This window comes from Eutrema salsugineum, unplaced genomic scaffold (genome assembly GCF_000478725.1).
Source record: "Eutrema salsugineum unplaced genomic scaffold, Eutsalg1_0 scaffold_3, whole genome shotgun sequence".
NCBI lineage: Eukaryota > Viridiplantae > Streptophyta > Magnoliopsida > Brassicales > Brassicaceae > Eutrema > Eutrema salsugineum.
This window is the reverse complement of record NW_006256756.1, coordinates 8589672-8606393: the sequence shown is the minus strand read 5'-3', so window position 1 is coordinate 8606393 and position 16722 is coordinate 8589672. Positions and strand designations below refer to the sequence as shown.

Sequence of the window (16722 nt, the reverse complement as noted above, 5' to 3'; positions counted from 1 at the left end):
CGAAGATTCTCATGAAGATTTGGTGTAATCAGAAGGAGAATCTAGGCGAGGATCAGCCGCAAGTCCTATTGAGTATAAATAGGCGTGTTAGAGCTATGTAGGGCTTTAACACAACTGAGAGAATATTTAGCAAAGGGTGAGCGAAAATCTGTGAGAATTTTTGTGAGCTAGTGTGCTAAGAGATTTGGGTGAGAGATTCTTGAATCACGTATCGATTCAAAAATAAGTGAGACTAGTGTAGCAAATCAAGGTGTGTCTTGAGGTTGCTCTAAATCGGGTTCTGTATACTTGTAAGTTATAAACAGATTTACTAATGAAATATCTTTGAAGAGAAAATCCCTGTGTTGTATTCTGTGTTAGTTCCCGTATTACTACTCTTACATTTTCAAGCTGCACATCATGACGTAATTGAAGCACATAATAAAAAGTGACGAGAAGTTATGGCGTCAGTTCATGTGGTGCAACATACGTAATTTATGAAATAAGATTGGAAACGATCATTTGCTATCTCCTCACAAATAGCATCAACAGTGGCAGCTAAGGTTTTATATGATTTACAGTAAGATAAATATGTATCACACAATCGTAAACCAGGTCAGAACATCCAAACATCTAATTTCCAAATCTAAAGCAAAGAATCCAAGTCAAGAAAACGTTGATAGTTTCTCCAATCACCTCAGATGCCTTGCCAGGTACATAACTTTACTTTTTCAGCCTAATGAATATTGGGAAAACCATATACATACCAAGGAGTGGCAGTAGTGGACACCGCAAATCGGCTGGTGGAAGAAGCACCTAGCGTGAGAAGATAAAGATTGTAAACAAAAACTTATACGTTAAGGATCAAAAATCAAAAGATATTAAAAATTGGACGAAGACGGATGGATCCAGCTCTAAGACTTGAGATGGAGAAAATGAAGGCTGTAAGTAGGAAAGAAAATGTGTCAAATAGAAATCAACCTCTATAGTCTAGAGCACCACAATGACCAATAAAATGTGTTATTATCTCTTGGTTCTGTTTAACGATATATCTCATTGTTTCTTACAAATGATTTCAATATATCCATGATCAATATATTTATATATATATATATGTATATAGATGATAGATCTCATTGTTTCTTGGAAATGATCTCAATATATCCATGATCAACTGGATCACAAAAGGTTACTAACTGTAAATATGAAAATGGAAAAGCTTGTTGAAGAAAATAATATTGAATGAGAAACAGCTTACCGAGAAAGTCGATACGGTCAACAATCATACAACTATGATATACGATAACAGCAGTAAATCTTGTGATATATCTTCCCCTCAAAGCATCATTATCTTCTCCGGCTGACTCTACTGGTGGTAGGTCTACTTCTTGGTTCCATCATTTCGAACAAAGTGTTTTGCACATGCGATCACATTGTTTCTATCACAAGTAGTGAACTAATCCATGAGAAATGACATCATAGCTGTTAAAAGACACATATGAAGCCATATACATACCCACCTGCAACAAAATGGTAACCGATTAGGTGTTCTTCGGGTGGGACGCCTTTTACTCCCGAAACAAGCGAGCTGACCTCACAGACAAGTCCACCATCTTAACCATAACTGTCATAGCTTCGTTCCCATCTGGGATCTCTGTAGACCGTTAGGAAGAACAAAGTAACAAAACGTTTGAGTCAATAATTACAAGTCATGATGTTTCAATATCGTTATGGGAATTACGTATACAAAAGTGACTTACAGCCTCATAGGAAGCAAACGCCCAGTGAACTCCAGTCGCCCTTACTCCAAGTTCAGTTGTGGTTACGATTCTTCTGACCAAACCACACACAGTGTTATCACAGCCACAGTGTTATCACATTAATAGCAATCTACACGCAGCACGGCACCAATAGAAGAACCGATCTTAGACCAAAACAGATTCTAATCAAAGCCACTTCAATACTCCTACGACCCTGTAATCAGAAGCTAATTGAAGCAAAGTTAGGATTACAAGGTGGATCCAAATCAGGTTAGTAGGTTCGTTTGAATGTCCTATACAAGGCAAGGATCATCATAAAAACAAAAACAGTAAAATTCAGCCTAAACCATTACAATTAGAGAGCTTAAACTATAAACAATACTGAATTATCGGATTGTAAAGGTTCTCAGACCTTAATTTCCAGGTTCAGTTCATGCAAATCTCGCTCTGCTGAAAGTAAAAGAGAATGGTAATCAGGATTTAAAAAACCTAGTCGCTCCGAGTCCGATGTTGTGGGGGAAAACGGTGGCCCCCAAACGCCTTTGACAATCGCCTTTAAACCTCAAGAGCCTAAAAGCGGCATGGTCGTAAGCTCCGACGATCAATCTTGCCAACAATAACCCTAGGACGAAGCAGAGCGAATGGAAATCAAAATGAAAGGCTCGAGATCCAGAACGGCGGAGGCAAAGAATTTTAAAATTACCAGCACAGTCTCTTTCTTGAGTCTAAAGCCGCTGACCTTGCTTGTGGCTTCCATGGAAGTGAGGCAAAGTTGAGAAGACCCAATCTCCCACTCATTTGTATCAATATTTCTCTTGGAAGATTTAAAGTACGAATGGTCAGATGAGAAAAATAAAACGAATTGATTTTCGTATAAATGTGGAAAGGGTAGAAGAGCAAACGCAGGAAAAAATTAATGTCAAGAGTAAATTTAAAACTAAAGAGAGGAAGATAAGAAGGCATGAGTTAAAGCGCGTGAACATCAAACTATGAAAGGAGACATGTGTCATTTTCACAAATGCTGACGTATCACAAAATTGGAGAGAATTAAGCACGTTTTATAGTATAGATAAGATAAGATTCTCAGTAAATTTTAAGAGAGATGTTTCGCCTTCCCGGAAATGTTATTTTCAAGACATCTATTTTTCTAAAAACATATTTAATAACGAAAAGTAACTAGTATCTTAGTTAACGATTCCTCTTGGACCTCTCTCTCTATATATTATACCTTTCGAATATCTTGTGTTACAAATTTAGAAGGCATTTTTGTACATCAATGAGTTCGAACATATCTTCTACAACTGTTCAGAGTTGGAGAGAACGTCCACCTTCTTATTCCATTAAAGTCAAGATCCTCTCTCAACTCCAAAGCTCAACTCTCCACTCTGATGGCAAATACCAATCCAGTCGTTTCTCCTCCGATGGATACAAATGGTACGTATAACCTATTTGCTTAGTGTGACAAGTCCTGTTGATTTTCATTTTCCTCATATATCATTCATATTATAAAAATAATCATCGTACAGTATTTTATATGACGTATTCAATACTGTTTAAAAAACTTTCAGGAAAATGATCATATACCCAAAAGGGAACGATAATGACACTGGGAGTGGATATATTTCAATGTATGTTAAAATAGATAGCAGCCTCATGAGTCATGTCCACACAACCAGAGGAGGTGAATGCAGATATCCGGTTTTTTGTCTCTAACAAAAAAGAAAAGAAGTACTTTACCATTCAAGGTATGTATGAACATATTTTACTATACTTGTATCTTTGATTTGTTATCTTTATCTGTGAATGTATTATATACATGCATGTATATATCCAGATGTGGAATCAAAGCCGTTCAATACATTAAGAAGTTAAGAACGACGTGGGAATTGCCTCAAGTATGAGAGTAAAGGCTGAATGATTCATTTGATTGATGAGATTACAATATATACAGGAGAGCATAATGATGATTAGAGATTTACAAATGACTAATCTAGCCTTTACATATATACTTCTATACGCCCCCCCCAACATAGAGGTACTTTAGTAACTCCAATCTTGTCGAACAGCTCAAGGAAGCGAGGTCTCGGCAATGGTTTAGTCAGAGCATCGGTAAGTTGATCTTTAGTCGAGACATGTGCAACACGAAGAGCACCTGAGCGAACGTTATCGCGAATAAAATGGTAGTCTAATGCCAAGTGTTTCATTCGTGAATGAAAAACTGGGTTTGCGGAGAGATACATCGCGCCCACGTTATCACAATAGACGACTGGTGAGGACGGTAAAGTGACACCAAGTTCGGTCAAGAGAGAGCAGACCCAGCGTATTTCGGACGCAGTATTGGCGACTGCCCTATATTCAGCTTCGGTAGAACTTCTGGCTACTTCTTTTTGTTTCTTAGAGGACCATGCAATTGGAGTTGAGCCAAGGTACAAAATATATGCATTCGTCGAGACAAAATCATCAGTATCCCCAGCCCAATCAGCATCTAAAAACGCATGAAGAGAGAGCGGAGCAGTAGCTTTCAGATATAATCCATGTGACACAGTGCCGGCGAGATATCTGAGGACTCTCTTGGCGGCTTGCCAATGCAGATCTGTCGGTCGATGCATAATTTGGGAGAGTTTTTTGACGGCGTAAGCTATTAGGCCTTGTGATTGCCAAGCATAATTTGGGAGAGTTTTTTGACGGCGTAAGCTATTAGGCCTTGTGATTGCCAAATATTGGAGGCTACCAATAACGGTTCTGTATTCCTTCGGATCTGGTAATGCGGTACCACTGAACGACGATTACTTCGGTGCAGGTGCCATGGGAGTCAACACGGGTTTGGAATCCAGCATCTTCATCTTTGTTAATTAAGAGATCAATCGTATAGCGTCGTTGCATCAGATGGAGTCCTTTTGTTGTCCTTGTTGCTTCAATGCCCAAAAAATATGTCAAATCTGTTGGATCTTTCAAGGAAAACCGATTAGCAAGAGCATCAATAAATCTGATGATAAGAGTGGAACTGCTGCCAGTGATAATTATATCGTCGACGTAGACCAAAATGAAAACAATCTGATCACCGTGAATGAACACAAACACCGACGTGTCCGCTAACGAGTTAACAAACCCCAATCCACAAAGATAATTCTTTAACTCGTCATACCATGCCCGAAGGGCCTGTTTGAGTCTGTATAGTGCTTTTCGAAGGTGACAAACATGGTGTGGCCGATCTCTGTCTACGAACCCAGGAGGCTGTGAAACGTAAACCTCCTCAGATAACGTTTGGTGCAGAAAAGCGTTATTAACATCGAGCTGTTTGATGGCCCAATTTCAATTTAACAAATATCACATGGCGAGATGTGTACACGCAACCAGAGCTTGCTTCCAAACACAGGTAAGCACTCTGTGTGAGTGAATACCCAAGGAACACACACGGTAAGGATCGAGGCTCCAGCTTGTGCGAACCGTATGGTCGGAGCCAAGGAAAACAGAGACACCCAAACACGCGTAGTTTTAAGTAGTTTGGTGTCTGTTTAAATAGCATGGCATAGGGACTGAGATTTCCAATCACCAGAGTCGGTAAGCGATTGATCAGGTACACCGCCGTGGCGAAGGCATAAGTCCAATACTGTGTTGGAAGCGAGGATTGTTTCAAGAGCGTCAGACCTGTTTCAACAACATGCTGGTGCTTTCGTTCGCTGATGCCATTATCTTCCGGTGTGTGTGGTGGTGACGTTAGATGTGAGACGCCATTTAGAGAAAGAAATTGTCGTAATGCCACGAACTCCCCACCATTATCCGAATACAACGTCCTTATTTTGCATTGAAATATGTTCTCCACCAACGCTTTAAATGCAATGAACGTAGCGCGAACATCAGATTTCCTTCGCAATGGATACAACCATGTGTATAATGATCCACCAGAATGAGGTAGTATTTGAACCCATCAACAGAAAGTATCGGTGAGGTCCAAACATCACTATAAACATACTCAAGAGGGTTTGTAGAGGTGATCGTGTGTTAAATAAAAGGGAAGCTTATGGCTTTTATTGATATGACATGGGGTACAAGAAAAATGTTTTTCTGAAGAATGAGAAATCGGTAAAGAAAACTGGGAAATAATGCTTTGGAGTATTTGAGAAGACGGGTGGCCAAGTCGGGAATACCAGGATGGTAAAGTCGCTTTTGGGGATGGTGTAGCAAAGAAGGAGATGGGTTTATTGGATGGAACTGGCCACTCGTATAGCTCGTCTCTAGTTTTCCCTTGGAGCAATCGGACCCCCGTGCTGAGATCCTTCACCTGAAAATGAGCAGGAAAGAATTCCATAGACACTTAATTAGTGTTACATAAACGGTAAACGGATATCAGGTTCTTATGGACATTGGGACATAAAGTATATCAGTTAAGGCAAGAGATCGAGAAGGAGTGGGTAAGGAGGTGGAACCCGTGTGGGATATTGGCATGGATGAGCCGTCAGCGATGGTGACCTCTTCTCCTCCGTTGTACGGCTGATGGAGAGAGAGGTTATTGAGATCAGTGGTGAGATGGTGTGTAGCACCGCTGTCGAGGACCCAATTGTTCGGATTATAAGACGTCGCAGTCACCATATTAGCCCTCGGTTGCCATGGAGCTGGCTGATTTGAGTATGGCCGCGGTGATGCATTGAACGAGCCTCCAGAGACCTGAAACTGCGAGCATCTTCTTGCAGTATGCCCATGAACACCACACAGCTGACAACGACCTTGATAACCTCGCGGTGAGGGCTGATCCGATCGGTTTTGGAATTGTTGCTGTTGCGAAGTTTGGTTTTGTCGATTGTTGGTGTTGCAGGATTGACTTTGGTTGCCATTGTTGTTGTTGGATCCCTTGTAATTCGCAACATCAGCAGAGTTTGGAGCTGACGAAGATGGCACAACAGCTGCTTGCAACTTCAGTTCATAATTAAGCAACTTTTCGTGGACTTCGGTGAGAGAGGGTGATGTGTCACGGCCCTCAATTTGGTCAACAACGGGCTTGTATTCCTCCGGAAGCCCAGCGAGTATGTAATCAATTTGATCTTCGTGGTCCATCGGTTTGTCAAGTAGTGCAAGCTGATCAAAACGGGTAGTGAAACCCTGAAAGTATTCTCTGATCGACTTGGTACCCTTGGTCAAGTTTCTGATCTGATGCATGATCTGTTTACGGTGACCCCGCGTCAGTTTAGCGTACGTCTCAGAAAGTTCGGTCCAGATCTGAGCCGACGTTGTTGTAGCAGAAAGTAATGGTCGGATGGTCATGGAAATAGCACCAAGCAAGGCACTATAAATCAGTTGATCTTGGCGTTTCCACAGAGAGTGCGTCGGATTGGCAGAGACAACACCATCGGTCGTTATGGTGGCTGGTGGAATCGCAACTGAGGCATCCAGGTAAGTAGCAAGGTCGTATCCATTGAGTAACGCCTTGATTTGACGGCTCCACATCAGAAAATTGGTAGATGTGAGCTGTGTGACATTCGCCATATTAACGTTGAGAAGGGTTGGGGTTATAGAGACATTGACGGTCTCAGTAGAGCTTGCCAGAGAAGACGTGGTGTCGCTGTGTGTTTGGTGTTAAAGGTTTTGAAAAGATGGCGGCTGGAAAAAAAAAATTAGGTATCGTAGCTCTGATACCATATGAGAGTAAAGGCTGAATGATTCATTTGATTGATGAGATTACAATATATACAGGAGAGCATAATGATGATTAGGGATTTACAAATGACTAATCTAGCCTTTACATATATACTTCTATATCAAGTGCTTCCTCTTGATACATTCAATGATCATAAAATGGATACACCTTTGATGGAGATCATTGTGAGTTTGGTGTTGATATCATTGTTGTTCCACCTCCAACTAAATGGGAAAATCTTTCTTACGATGTGAATCTTCCTTAGCCCAAGTTTTCTTGGATTGTTAAGAATTTCTCTGAGATAGAGAATCCTCACGCATCAAGCAGTTTTTCAAAGGGAGGAAAAATTGGTAAATGTGATAGAACCATTCTTTGCTTTTAAGAATTTAACTAATAATCGTGTACACATAAACCTACAAACGGGTATACTGTGTAAGAGTGCTAAGAGCATGTACATTGAACGCCCTTAACAAATTGGACATGGATTGCTAAGGATTATTCTGGGTTAAAATAATGAAAACGAAGCCCAAAAAAATTAGGGTCGACCCTTCTGCAAGGGTATTTAGGACCGACCCATAGAGAGTTTCATGGGCGATGTGTCGCAAAATGATTGGGCAGAGGTTAAAATTTTTTTCAAACGTGTGTGGAGTTAAAAAAAAACTCGACACTTTGACATTTTCTGGAAAAAAACCCGAGAGTTCTCTCCCATGGCGATTTCAAAGGCGATTCGATGCGATTTTCATGGCGGAGCAAATCGAAGACGATTTCGGTTGTTTTCCGGAGGATCGGGCCATCGACTCGTGAAGGTAAGTAGTCTTTTAGGGTTTCGTGTTGTTTGTAAGCAGTTGTCCTAATTTCTTCAAAATTAGGGTTTTTGATTCGAAAAAAAAATGGGCCTTTTTGTGTTTATCGAATTTTGGGTATTCTGTGTGAATAATACTCGAGAGTAGAGTAGTTTGAAAGCGTTGATATGAAGATATTGACTGTATTTTGTGTAGTGAGGTTTATGATCGGTTCTTTGTAATCGGTGAAGAAATTTTGAGTTGTAATTCTTTTGTTAGTGATGTTTATGATCGGTTGGTGCTGTATATGATCGGTTTTGTTTAGTGTATGCATATACATCATGTTATTTTGATGATGAAGTAAATGTTGATGATGACTATGTTGTTTAGAATTTTTTTTGGCGAGGGTAAATGGAGAGAGAGCACAAGGGATTCATGATGATGATGTTAGTTCCTTCTAAACTCAGCCCAGGTAATTCTTGTGCTAACCAAATATGCACTTCTCGGGTCTTCATTTTCATAGCTGACAAAGTGATGTTTGGGTTGATTTGTTTGGCAGCCATGGAAGAATATCCAAGGTCCAAAAATGTACGGCAGCAATTCGTATGATGGCATATGGTTGTGCGGTTGACGCAGTTGATGAATATCTCCGTCTAGGTGCAAGTACTACACTGTTATGCTTGGAAAATTTCACTGAAGAAATAATTCATTTGTTCGGAGATGAGTACCTAAGAAGACCCACGCCTGCAGATCTTCAACGACTATTCGATATTGGAGAGAGACGGAGGTTTCCCGGGATGATAGGAAGCATAGATTGTATGCATTAGGAGTGGAAGAATTGCCCTACCGCTTGGAAAAGGCAATATACACGTGGTTTTGGAAAACCTAAAATTGTCTTAGAGGTGGTAGCATCACAAGATCTTTGGATATGACACGCATTTTTTGGTTCTCCATGTACCTTAAATGATATTAACGTTATTGAACGTTCACCTGTTTTTGATGACATATTACAAGATCGAGCTCCCAAAGTTCAATACTGGATTAACGGACACAAGTATAAGATGAGATATTACCTCACAGATGGTATTTATCCCAAATGGGCAGCTTTTATACCATCTATTCCACTGCCTAAAGGTGACAAAGAATCATTATTTGCTACTTGTCAAGAACCTGCCCGAAAAAATGTCGAGCATGCTTTTGGAGTTCTACAAGCTCGATTTGCAATTGTCAGAAATCCAACTCTTTTTTGGGATAAAGAAAAGATTGGCAAGATAATACGCGCATCTATCATATTGCACAATATGATAGTAGAAAATGAACGGAGTGGCTACACTCAGTATAACATAGAAGAATTCCAACAAGGAGAGTCAAGCAGAACTTCACAAGTGGAAAGTGAGTACTCTACAGATATGTCGACAAACATCGGAAATCTTATTGGCATACGAAATCAAATTCGTGATCCAGTAATACATGAACGATTGAAAGAGGATTTAATTGAGAATATATGGAACAAGTTTAGCACTTCTCAAGGGTAGAACTAATGGTTTTACAATTTAAATATTTGTATTTTGATTTTTTAAAACTCCTTGTAATGTTCTTAAAATCTTGTTTTATATAAAATGAATGTTTAAATATAAAATTAAGTTAATAAAAATCAAAAAAATTTATAAAAACTGTTTTTTATTCTTAAGCAACTCTTAACGAATCCACCAATGGAGCACTAAGTGATAAGTTATCCTTAAAGCAAAAAAAATTATTATAATTATCTTAAGTAACTCTTAATGAAGCCCTCTAATGTACATGGTCTAACAAGTGGATAATAACGTTTTGTAGGGTTTTAAAGTTGTATCCCAAGGGTTTCTCCACACCAGATAGTAAATGGCTATCCATTTTTCTGTTTTTAGCGGATGGTGAAGTTCTTAACACTACAAGAAAACATGCCGAAAACCTACGAAAAATATCATCAGAAAATCGTAGGAAACGGCTCTTTTTTACCAAATTCCTACGAAATTTTCTCATAGGAAATCGGCTGGCAGAAATTATAAAAGGTAAGAAAATTGTAAAAAATTTCCTACGAAAATGTTGGTAGGACAGTTTTCCTACGAAAATTTTAGTAGAACTTTTCTACTAAATTACAACCATTTTCTATCGATTAGCGTTCCTTCCAATTTCCTACAAAACATTACTTACCTAATTTCTATGATTGTTTTACTAATTTTTTACTACCAATTTCCTACTACTTTTCTACCAATATAATTTTATAAAATCAAAAATTAAATTATTCGGAAATTGAATTTAAATTAAAATAGAAATTAATTATAAATTTGATTAATAAAATATATAGAAAAAACAAAATAAGTTCTCTAATTACTATGAGCCTAAAATTTGACTAAGTAATTATTAACTAGAGGGAGAGAAAGTGAAGACTCTTATTTATAGAGAACTTCTTCACCTAAATGATCTTAGATTGTTGATGTGGGACAAACCAAAAAACATAATTTTCTATAGAATTTTTACGATTTTCCTTCAAACAATCCATAGAAAATTTTAATTTTGCTCTATTTAGTGCAGTTTCTTCATCTAAATTCTTAACTTTTCGATGTGGGACAAACAAAACACATATTTTTCTACAAAATTCCTACGATTTTTCTTCAAACAATATTTAGTAGGAAACCCGTAGGACAATTTTCTACGAAATTTCTACTAGTGTAATAGTCAATTGAATCCTACAACTTTCCTACCAAATTTTGATCGTATTTTCTACGAATATAAATTTGGTAGGTTATTGGTTGGATATATCCTACCATTTTTTGATATTTTTGTTCGTAGGAAATTCCTTACCTAATTCCTTACATATTTCCTACCACTTTTATTTTTCGTCATAATTGTGTAAGAAATTGATAAAAAAATATTCTTACCAAATGTTTTCGTAGAAATATGGCATGTTTTCTTGTAGGAAAGTTGAAATGAGAAGATTTACGTGCAAGCAGACCTGAAAGTTCAAGACCCACGTGGATCAAATCACTTGACATACAAGAGTATGTTATAAAACTCTACGTTTACATTATTTATTTCGGAGCTTTCATAAACTTAAAAAAAAAAAAGAAAAAAAGGTTAACACCAGCTTATGAGGGGAAATTTATCATGGATAAGAAGATTAATTTGGCGTTCGTGAAGCTTGATTAACCAATGCTTACATATTCTATTTTGTTGCAGTGGACTGGTGGATCGAAAAACCAGGAATAAGATTTGGTTGGGATCACTATGTGTCTATAGATGAACTACGAAAGTCTTATTTGGACCATGAAGACACTTTGAAAGTTGAGATCGAATTTGAAGTTGTTTCTGCGACCCAATACTCTTCCTTTAACTAAGCTCTACATTTAAAATATCTATATGTTCCAAACGCTTATAAATTATCTTTGAAGTTATATATGCTGTTTAATTTGGTTTCTAAATATTTGCCAATTATTTTCATACAAATGTACGGGTTTTCAGACGTGATCAAGAAAATTACGTTGTACTTAGACATCTGAATTTTGTAGAATTCATAATTAATGGGTAAACAATACGTAAGTTGATATGTAAGTTTTCTTACTTACATAGAGATATATATCTCCATGTGAAATTAATCAAATGCAGAGAATTAAAACAAACATTTAAGATATATATGATAAAAATAAAACAAACTCAAAAAAGAAAACACCATCCAAAATTAAAAATACAAATACTTATTAAATAAATGTATAAAACTCATAAACCAATTGAATTAAGACAGACGTCAGTTTTTCGTCCTTATTCATCTTCTTCTTGTGGTATGTTCTAAGATTTTGTGTGTGTATTCTTTTTTATTGTATTTTTCTTATCTTTTTTCATCATCTTCTACATTTATCTTTCTTTCTTCTTTCACATCTTCTTCATTTTCTTTCATTTTTTGTTTCTTCTTGTAACTTTAGATTGTGTTCTGGATACAAGTGTTCGGAGTTCGAATTTTGAAAGGAATTGTGTTTGTAGACGTGGTGGGAATCGTTGATCATGTTGGAGAAGTTGAGATAGTTGTCGGCACTGCTCCGGATGGACCAGTAAATAGGAGTGTATGCCAAGTTTGTTTTTGGTTGAGAGACACGGAGTGAGTATTAGTTTAGCTTCGATGAAATTTTGGACGGAAGGACTATGGCTGATCTAAAATTATGTTTTGATGCAAGGGGCTATGTGTTGGAGTTGATCGCAAGAGGGATCTATGAGCAGTGGAAGGATATCTATGAGGGGGATGGATCGACCATTTTTGTTTTAAGTGACTGGCGTGTTCACAATGATGGTTAGTTTATGACTTGGGTTATACAGTCATTCTAAGTTTTTTGGCGTTCTGAAAATTGTTGGGTTTAATGATTCAAAACTTCGTTATGTGATTCAGCTCTTAGAGATGTAGGAGGCATCTCTCGGTTTTGGTTCGAGCTTAACATCGATTAAGTCTACCAGATAAAGGATGTCATCAACGTCAGCGATAGTGAGGAAAATGAAGACGACGGGGACGTTGTTTAGGCGAACAAGCAAAACAATGTCTAGGAAAATGCACTATCGGCTTTTAGTGTTCACATTTTGTTTTGAATTGTTCAATGCTTTTGGAATGTTTGGTTTTTAAGTTTACTGTGTTTTGTACTGGCTTTAGGATTTGGCGTGTGACAATCGAGTTAGCTGGTTTCAAGTCCTGTGAATTTTGCAACTGATTACAAAATGGGCTAAGAGGCCCATTATTCTTGGGATCTTTGGATAATTGTGTGTCCATTGCGCATTTTACCTATTAGATTAGTTATTTTCCGTGGGCCTATTAATCTAGCGTGTTCCCTTTTTGGATCTGGACAATTTTGAGGCACTTCAACAATTTGAGGTAATGGCTTCGATCTTATGCAATAGATACTTTTTATTGAGCTTTATCTTGTTGATTACGAATGGCACACGATTGGCCCACGAGTAATCGTGTATTTTGCAACTGATAACGAAATGGGCCAAGAGGCCCATTATTCTCACGATCTTTGGATAATTGTGTGCCCATTACACATTTTACCTATAAGATTAGTTATTTGCCGTGGGCTTATTGATCTACAGTGTTCCCTTTTTGGATCTGGACAATTTTGAAGCACTTGGGCAATTCGAGATGATGGTTCGATCTTATATGCAGTATATACTTTTTATTGGGCTTTATCTATTTTGTTGATTTTTGATGGGTTTATCAAGAAAGTTAGTTGATGTACATGTAGTGCGTTGTGGTGCATACGAATGGCACGATTTGGCCCACAAGTAATCCTCTTTTTTTTTTCCTAATGCACGAGGAGTTCATAGTTACAAAACATGGAGCTACTCTGAAAATTCTAAACACAAAACCAGGACTTCTGAGAGATAGTTCATGCTTAAGATTAAATAAATAAAATCTGAAACCTGACACCATAGATATAAAGGCTATTAAGGATCGATAACGCATCTTGCGCATAAAGCTGAAAAATGGAGAGTTACAAAGCTTCAGTGTTGATTAAGTGCAAATACCATGCTATACAAAAATCAAACTTACATTGATCTGAATTCACTTGCCTCGCATAACCATGGATTAAACATGAACTCTGACCAACCACCTGCAGTTGAGCATATCATCTTGGTTTATTGAGCACCTGTCAAGTTAAACAATATGCGGTTCAGATATTTTGTTTATTAGACTTATACTATGCAGATTCAAATTCTTGGTTTTGTACCTATTTCTTTTTCGAAAGTCCTAAACCTTAGGAGACAGACCATGCCACGTTGTCCTTCCAGAATACATTCCTCATAGAATCTTCGAGCAATGTTGACTTAAGCTTGAAGTTAACTTGGTGATCAAGTCAGATAATTCCTTTTAGGATTAGGAATATATTTAAGAGTTATCTAAGAAAAAGAAATTAATAATTCTATTAGGATAAGTTTTTTTCATCTATATAAGAGTTGCCAAAGTTGTGGTAGACCTTATGAGTTTGTGGATTTGAGAGCTTTAGTTTTTAAGAGAGTTCTCTAAAGCTAATAAAGAAAAGTTGTTCTTTAATCCTTGAGTTCTTAAGTTGTCTTATTTGAATTCTAGAATTGGTATCAGAGCTTCATCTAGGGTTCAAATACGAAGATTATCAAATACAACACCATGGGAGATATAGTGCCGGCGGCTGACAAACCTAAGGAAGGAGGAGGACTATCTTCAATTCAATGTCCCATGCTCAACACAACAAACTACACAGTTTGGGCTATGAGAATGTGAGTATGTCTCAAAGTACACAAAGTCTGGGATGTTATAGAAGTAGAGACGTCTCTACAAGTTGGTGAACTAAATACGGCAAAGAAGGTTTGGGAGGCAATGAAATCGAGACACATGGGAGCCGAGAGGGTCAAAGAAGCAAGGCTACAAACCCTCTTGGCAGAGTTCGATCGCTTGAAGATGAAGGATAATGAAACAATCAATGACTTCTCTGGAAAACTATCCGAGATTTCATCAAAATCTTCTGCCTAAGGAGTAAATATTGTAGAACCTAAGCTGGTTAAAACGTTTCTCAAAATTCTTCCTCGAAAGAAGTATATACACATAGTGGCGTCCCTTGAACAAGTCTTGGACCTTAATACCACAATTTTCAAAGACATCATTGGACGTCTAAAGGCTTACGAAGAATGCGTCTTTGAGGAGAACGGGAATCTCAGGAAGACCAGACCAAGTGGATGTATACAAATACAGAATCTCAAAGACAAGAATTCAATGGTGAAAACAGGGGCAGAGGATGTGGAGGACGGTTCTCAAGAGGACGAGGCCGTGGTCGTTTTAATTGTGAAAGAGATCAAGCAAGAAATATTGATTTATCTAAGATTACCTGTTATCGGTGTGACAAGCAAGGTCACTATGCTTCAAGTTGCCCGGATCGTTTACTCAAGCTGCAGGAGACACAAGAAAACAATAAAGAGGATACCAAATATGCAGATGAGCTCCTAATGCACGAGGTGGTCTACTTGAATGAAAAGAATTGCACGCCAAGCAAATATGAGACAAACATCGGGGAAGAAAACATATGGTATCTAGACAATGGCGCTAGTAACCACATGACAGGTGATCGAAGATATTTCACTAAGATTGATGATTCTGTTACCGGAAAGGTACGATTTGGAGATGACTCACGAATTGATATCAAAGGAAAAGGATCTATATGCTTTACTGATAGGAATGGGGATCCAAGAGTGATGAAAAACGTTTATTTCATTCCGAAATTGGGGAGCAACATAATTAGCCTTGGTCAGGCCACAGAATCAGGATGTGATATATGATTGAAAGGAGACTATTTGACAATGCATGACAGTGAGGGAAAACTACTTGTAAAAGCAAACAGATCACGGAATCGTCTCTACAAAGTTCGCATGGGGATAACAGATAATGCGTGCCTACACCTAGCAACAATGAGTGATTCAGGTAAATGGCAAGCCAGATTGGGACACATCAATCTGGAAACCATGAAGAATATGATACAAAAGGAGCTTGTCCAAGGAATCCCTCAGCTAAACATCGAAAGGGAAATATGCGGATCATGCTTACTTGGTAAGCAAACAAGACAGGTATTCCCACAAGCTACCTCATACCGAGCTAGCAAGAGGCTGGAGCTCATACATGGGGATCTTGCGGACCTATAACACCAAACACAGCAGGTGAAAATAGGCATATATTTTTCCTCATTGATGAATATTCGAGATACATGTGGACAATCTTATTGAAAGAGAAAAGCGATGCTTTCAATAAGTTCAAGAGGTTCAAAAACTTGGTGGAGCAAGAATCTGGAGTAAGTATACAGACATTCAGAACTGATAGAGGAGGATAGTTTGTATCACAGGAGTTCAATTCGTTTTGTGACGACACAGGTATAAAGAGGCACCTCACTGCATCTTATACCCCTCAGCAAAACGGGGTAGTAGAAAGACGCTATAGGACATTAATGGAGATGTCGAGGAGTATAATGAAGCATATGCATGTGCCGAATTACCTATGGGGAGAGGCAGTGAGGCATTCGACCTATCTTTTGAACAGAGTGGCCACAACAGCAATCAAAGATAAAACCCCATACGAAGTTTTTCGAGGCAAGAGGCCAAACATTACTCATCTACGGATTTTTGGGTGCATAGGATATGCAAAAGCAGAGATACCACATCTAAAGAAATTAAATGATAGGTCACACATGCTTGTTCACCTTGGAACCAAACCAGGCTCCAAAGCATATCGAATGTTGGATCCACAAAGTCGAAAAATAATTGTGAGCCGTGATGTTGTTTTTGACGAAGCAAAAGGCTGGAATTGGAACTCGAAGAACTCAGATCAGAGACAAGATGGAAGTTTTAGAATTACACTTGGAGAGTTTGGAAATTGCGGTATCCAAGGATTAAGGGAATATATCATTACAGAACAAGAAACAGAGTTGCAAGAAACAGAGTCCCGGGAAATCATCAGCGAAGAAGATGATCATGAGTTCATAACTGCTTATGAGCAAAATGCAGAGACTGCAGATGCTCAACATGACTCGCCCTT

At 38.2% G+C, this 16722-nt stretch overlaps 1 long non-coding RNA gene and 1 pseudogene across 6 annotated transcripts; one reads left to right on the top strand and one right to left on the bottom strand.

The window, feature by feature from the left end:
* Window positions 1–459: 459 nt before the first annotated feature.
* LOC18014355 lies at window positions 460–2641 on the bottom strand. Of its 6 annotated transcripts, none has more exons than XR_002898813.1 (6): window positions 2443–2641; window positions 2229–2361; window positions 1740–1953; window positions 1500–1633; window positions 1238–1418; window positions 460–795 (listed from the first exon to the last, which is right to left on the bottom strand). It is a non-coding gene; the product is annotated as an uncharacterized LOC18014355 (long non-coding RNA). The 6 variants fall into 6 exon arrangements; XR_002898814.1 differs by having other exon boundaries at window positions 2152–2361; window positions 2443–2630; XR_002898812.1 differs by having other exon boundaries at window positions 1740–1966; window positions 2443–2629.
* Window positions 2642–3015: 374 nt separating this feature from the next.
* LOC112085359 lies at window positions 3016–15147 on the top strand (annotated as a pseudogene).
* Window positions 15148–16722: the final 1575 nt, after the last annotated feature.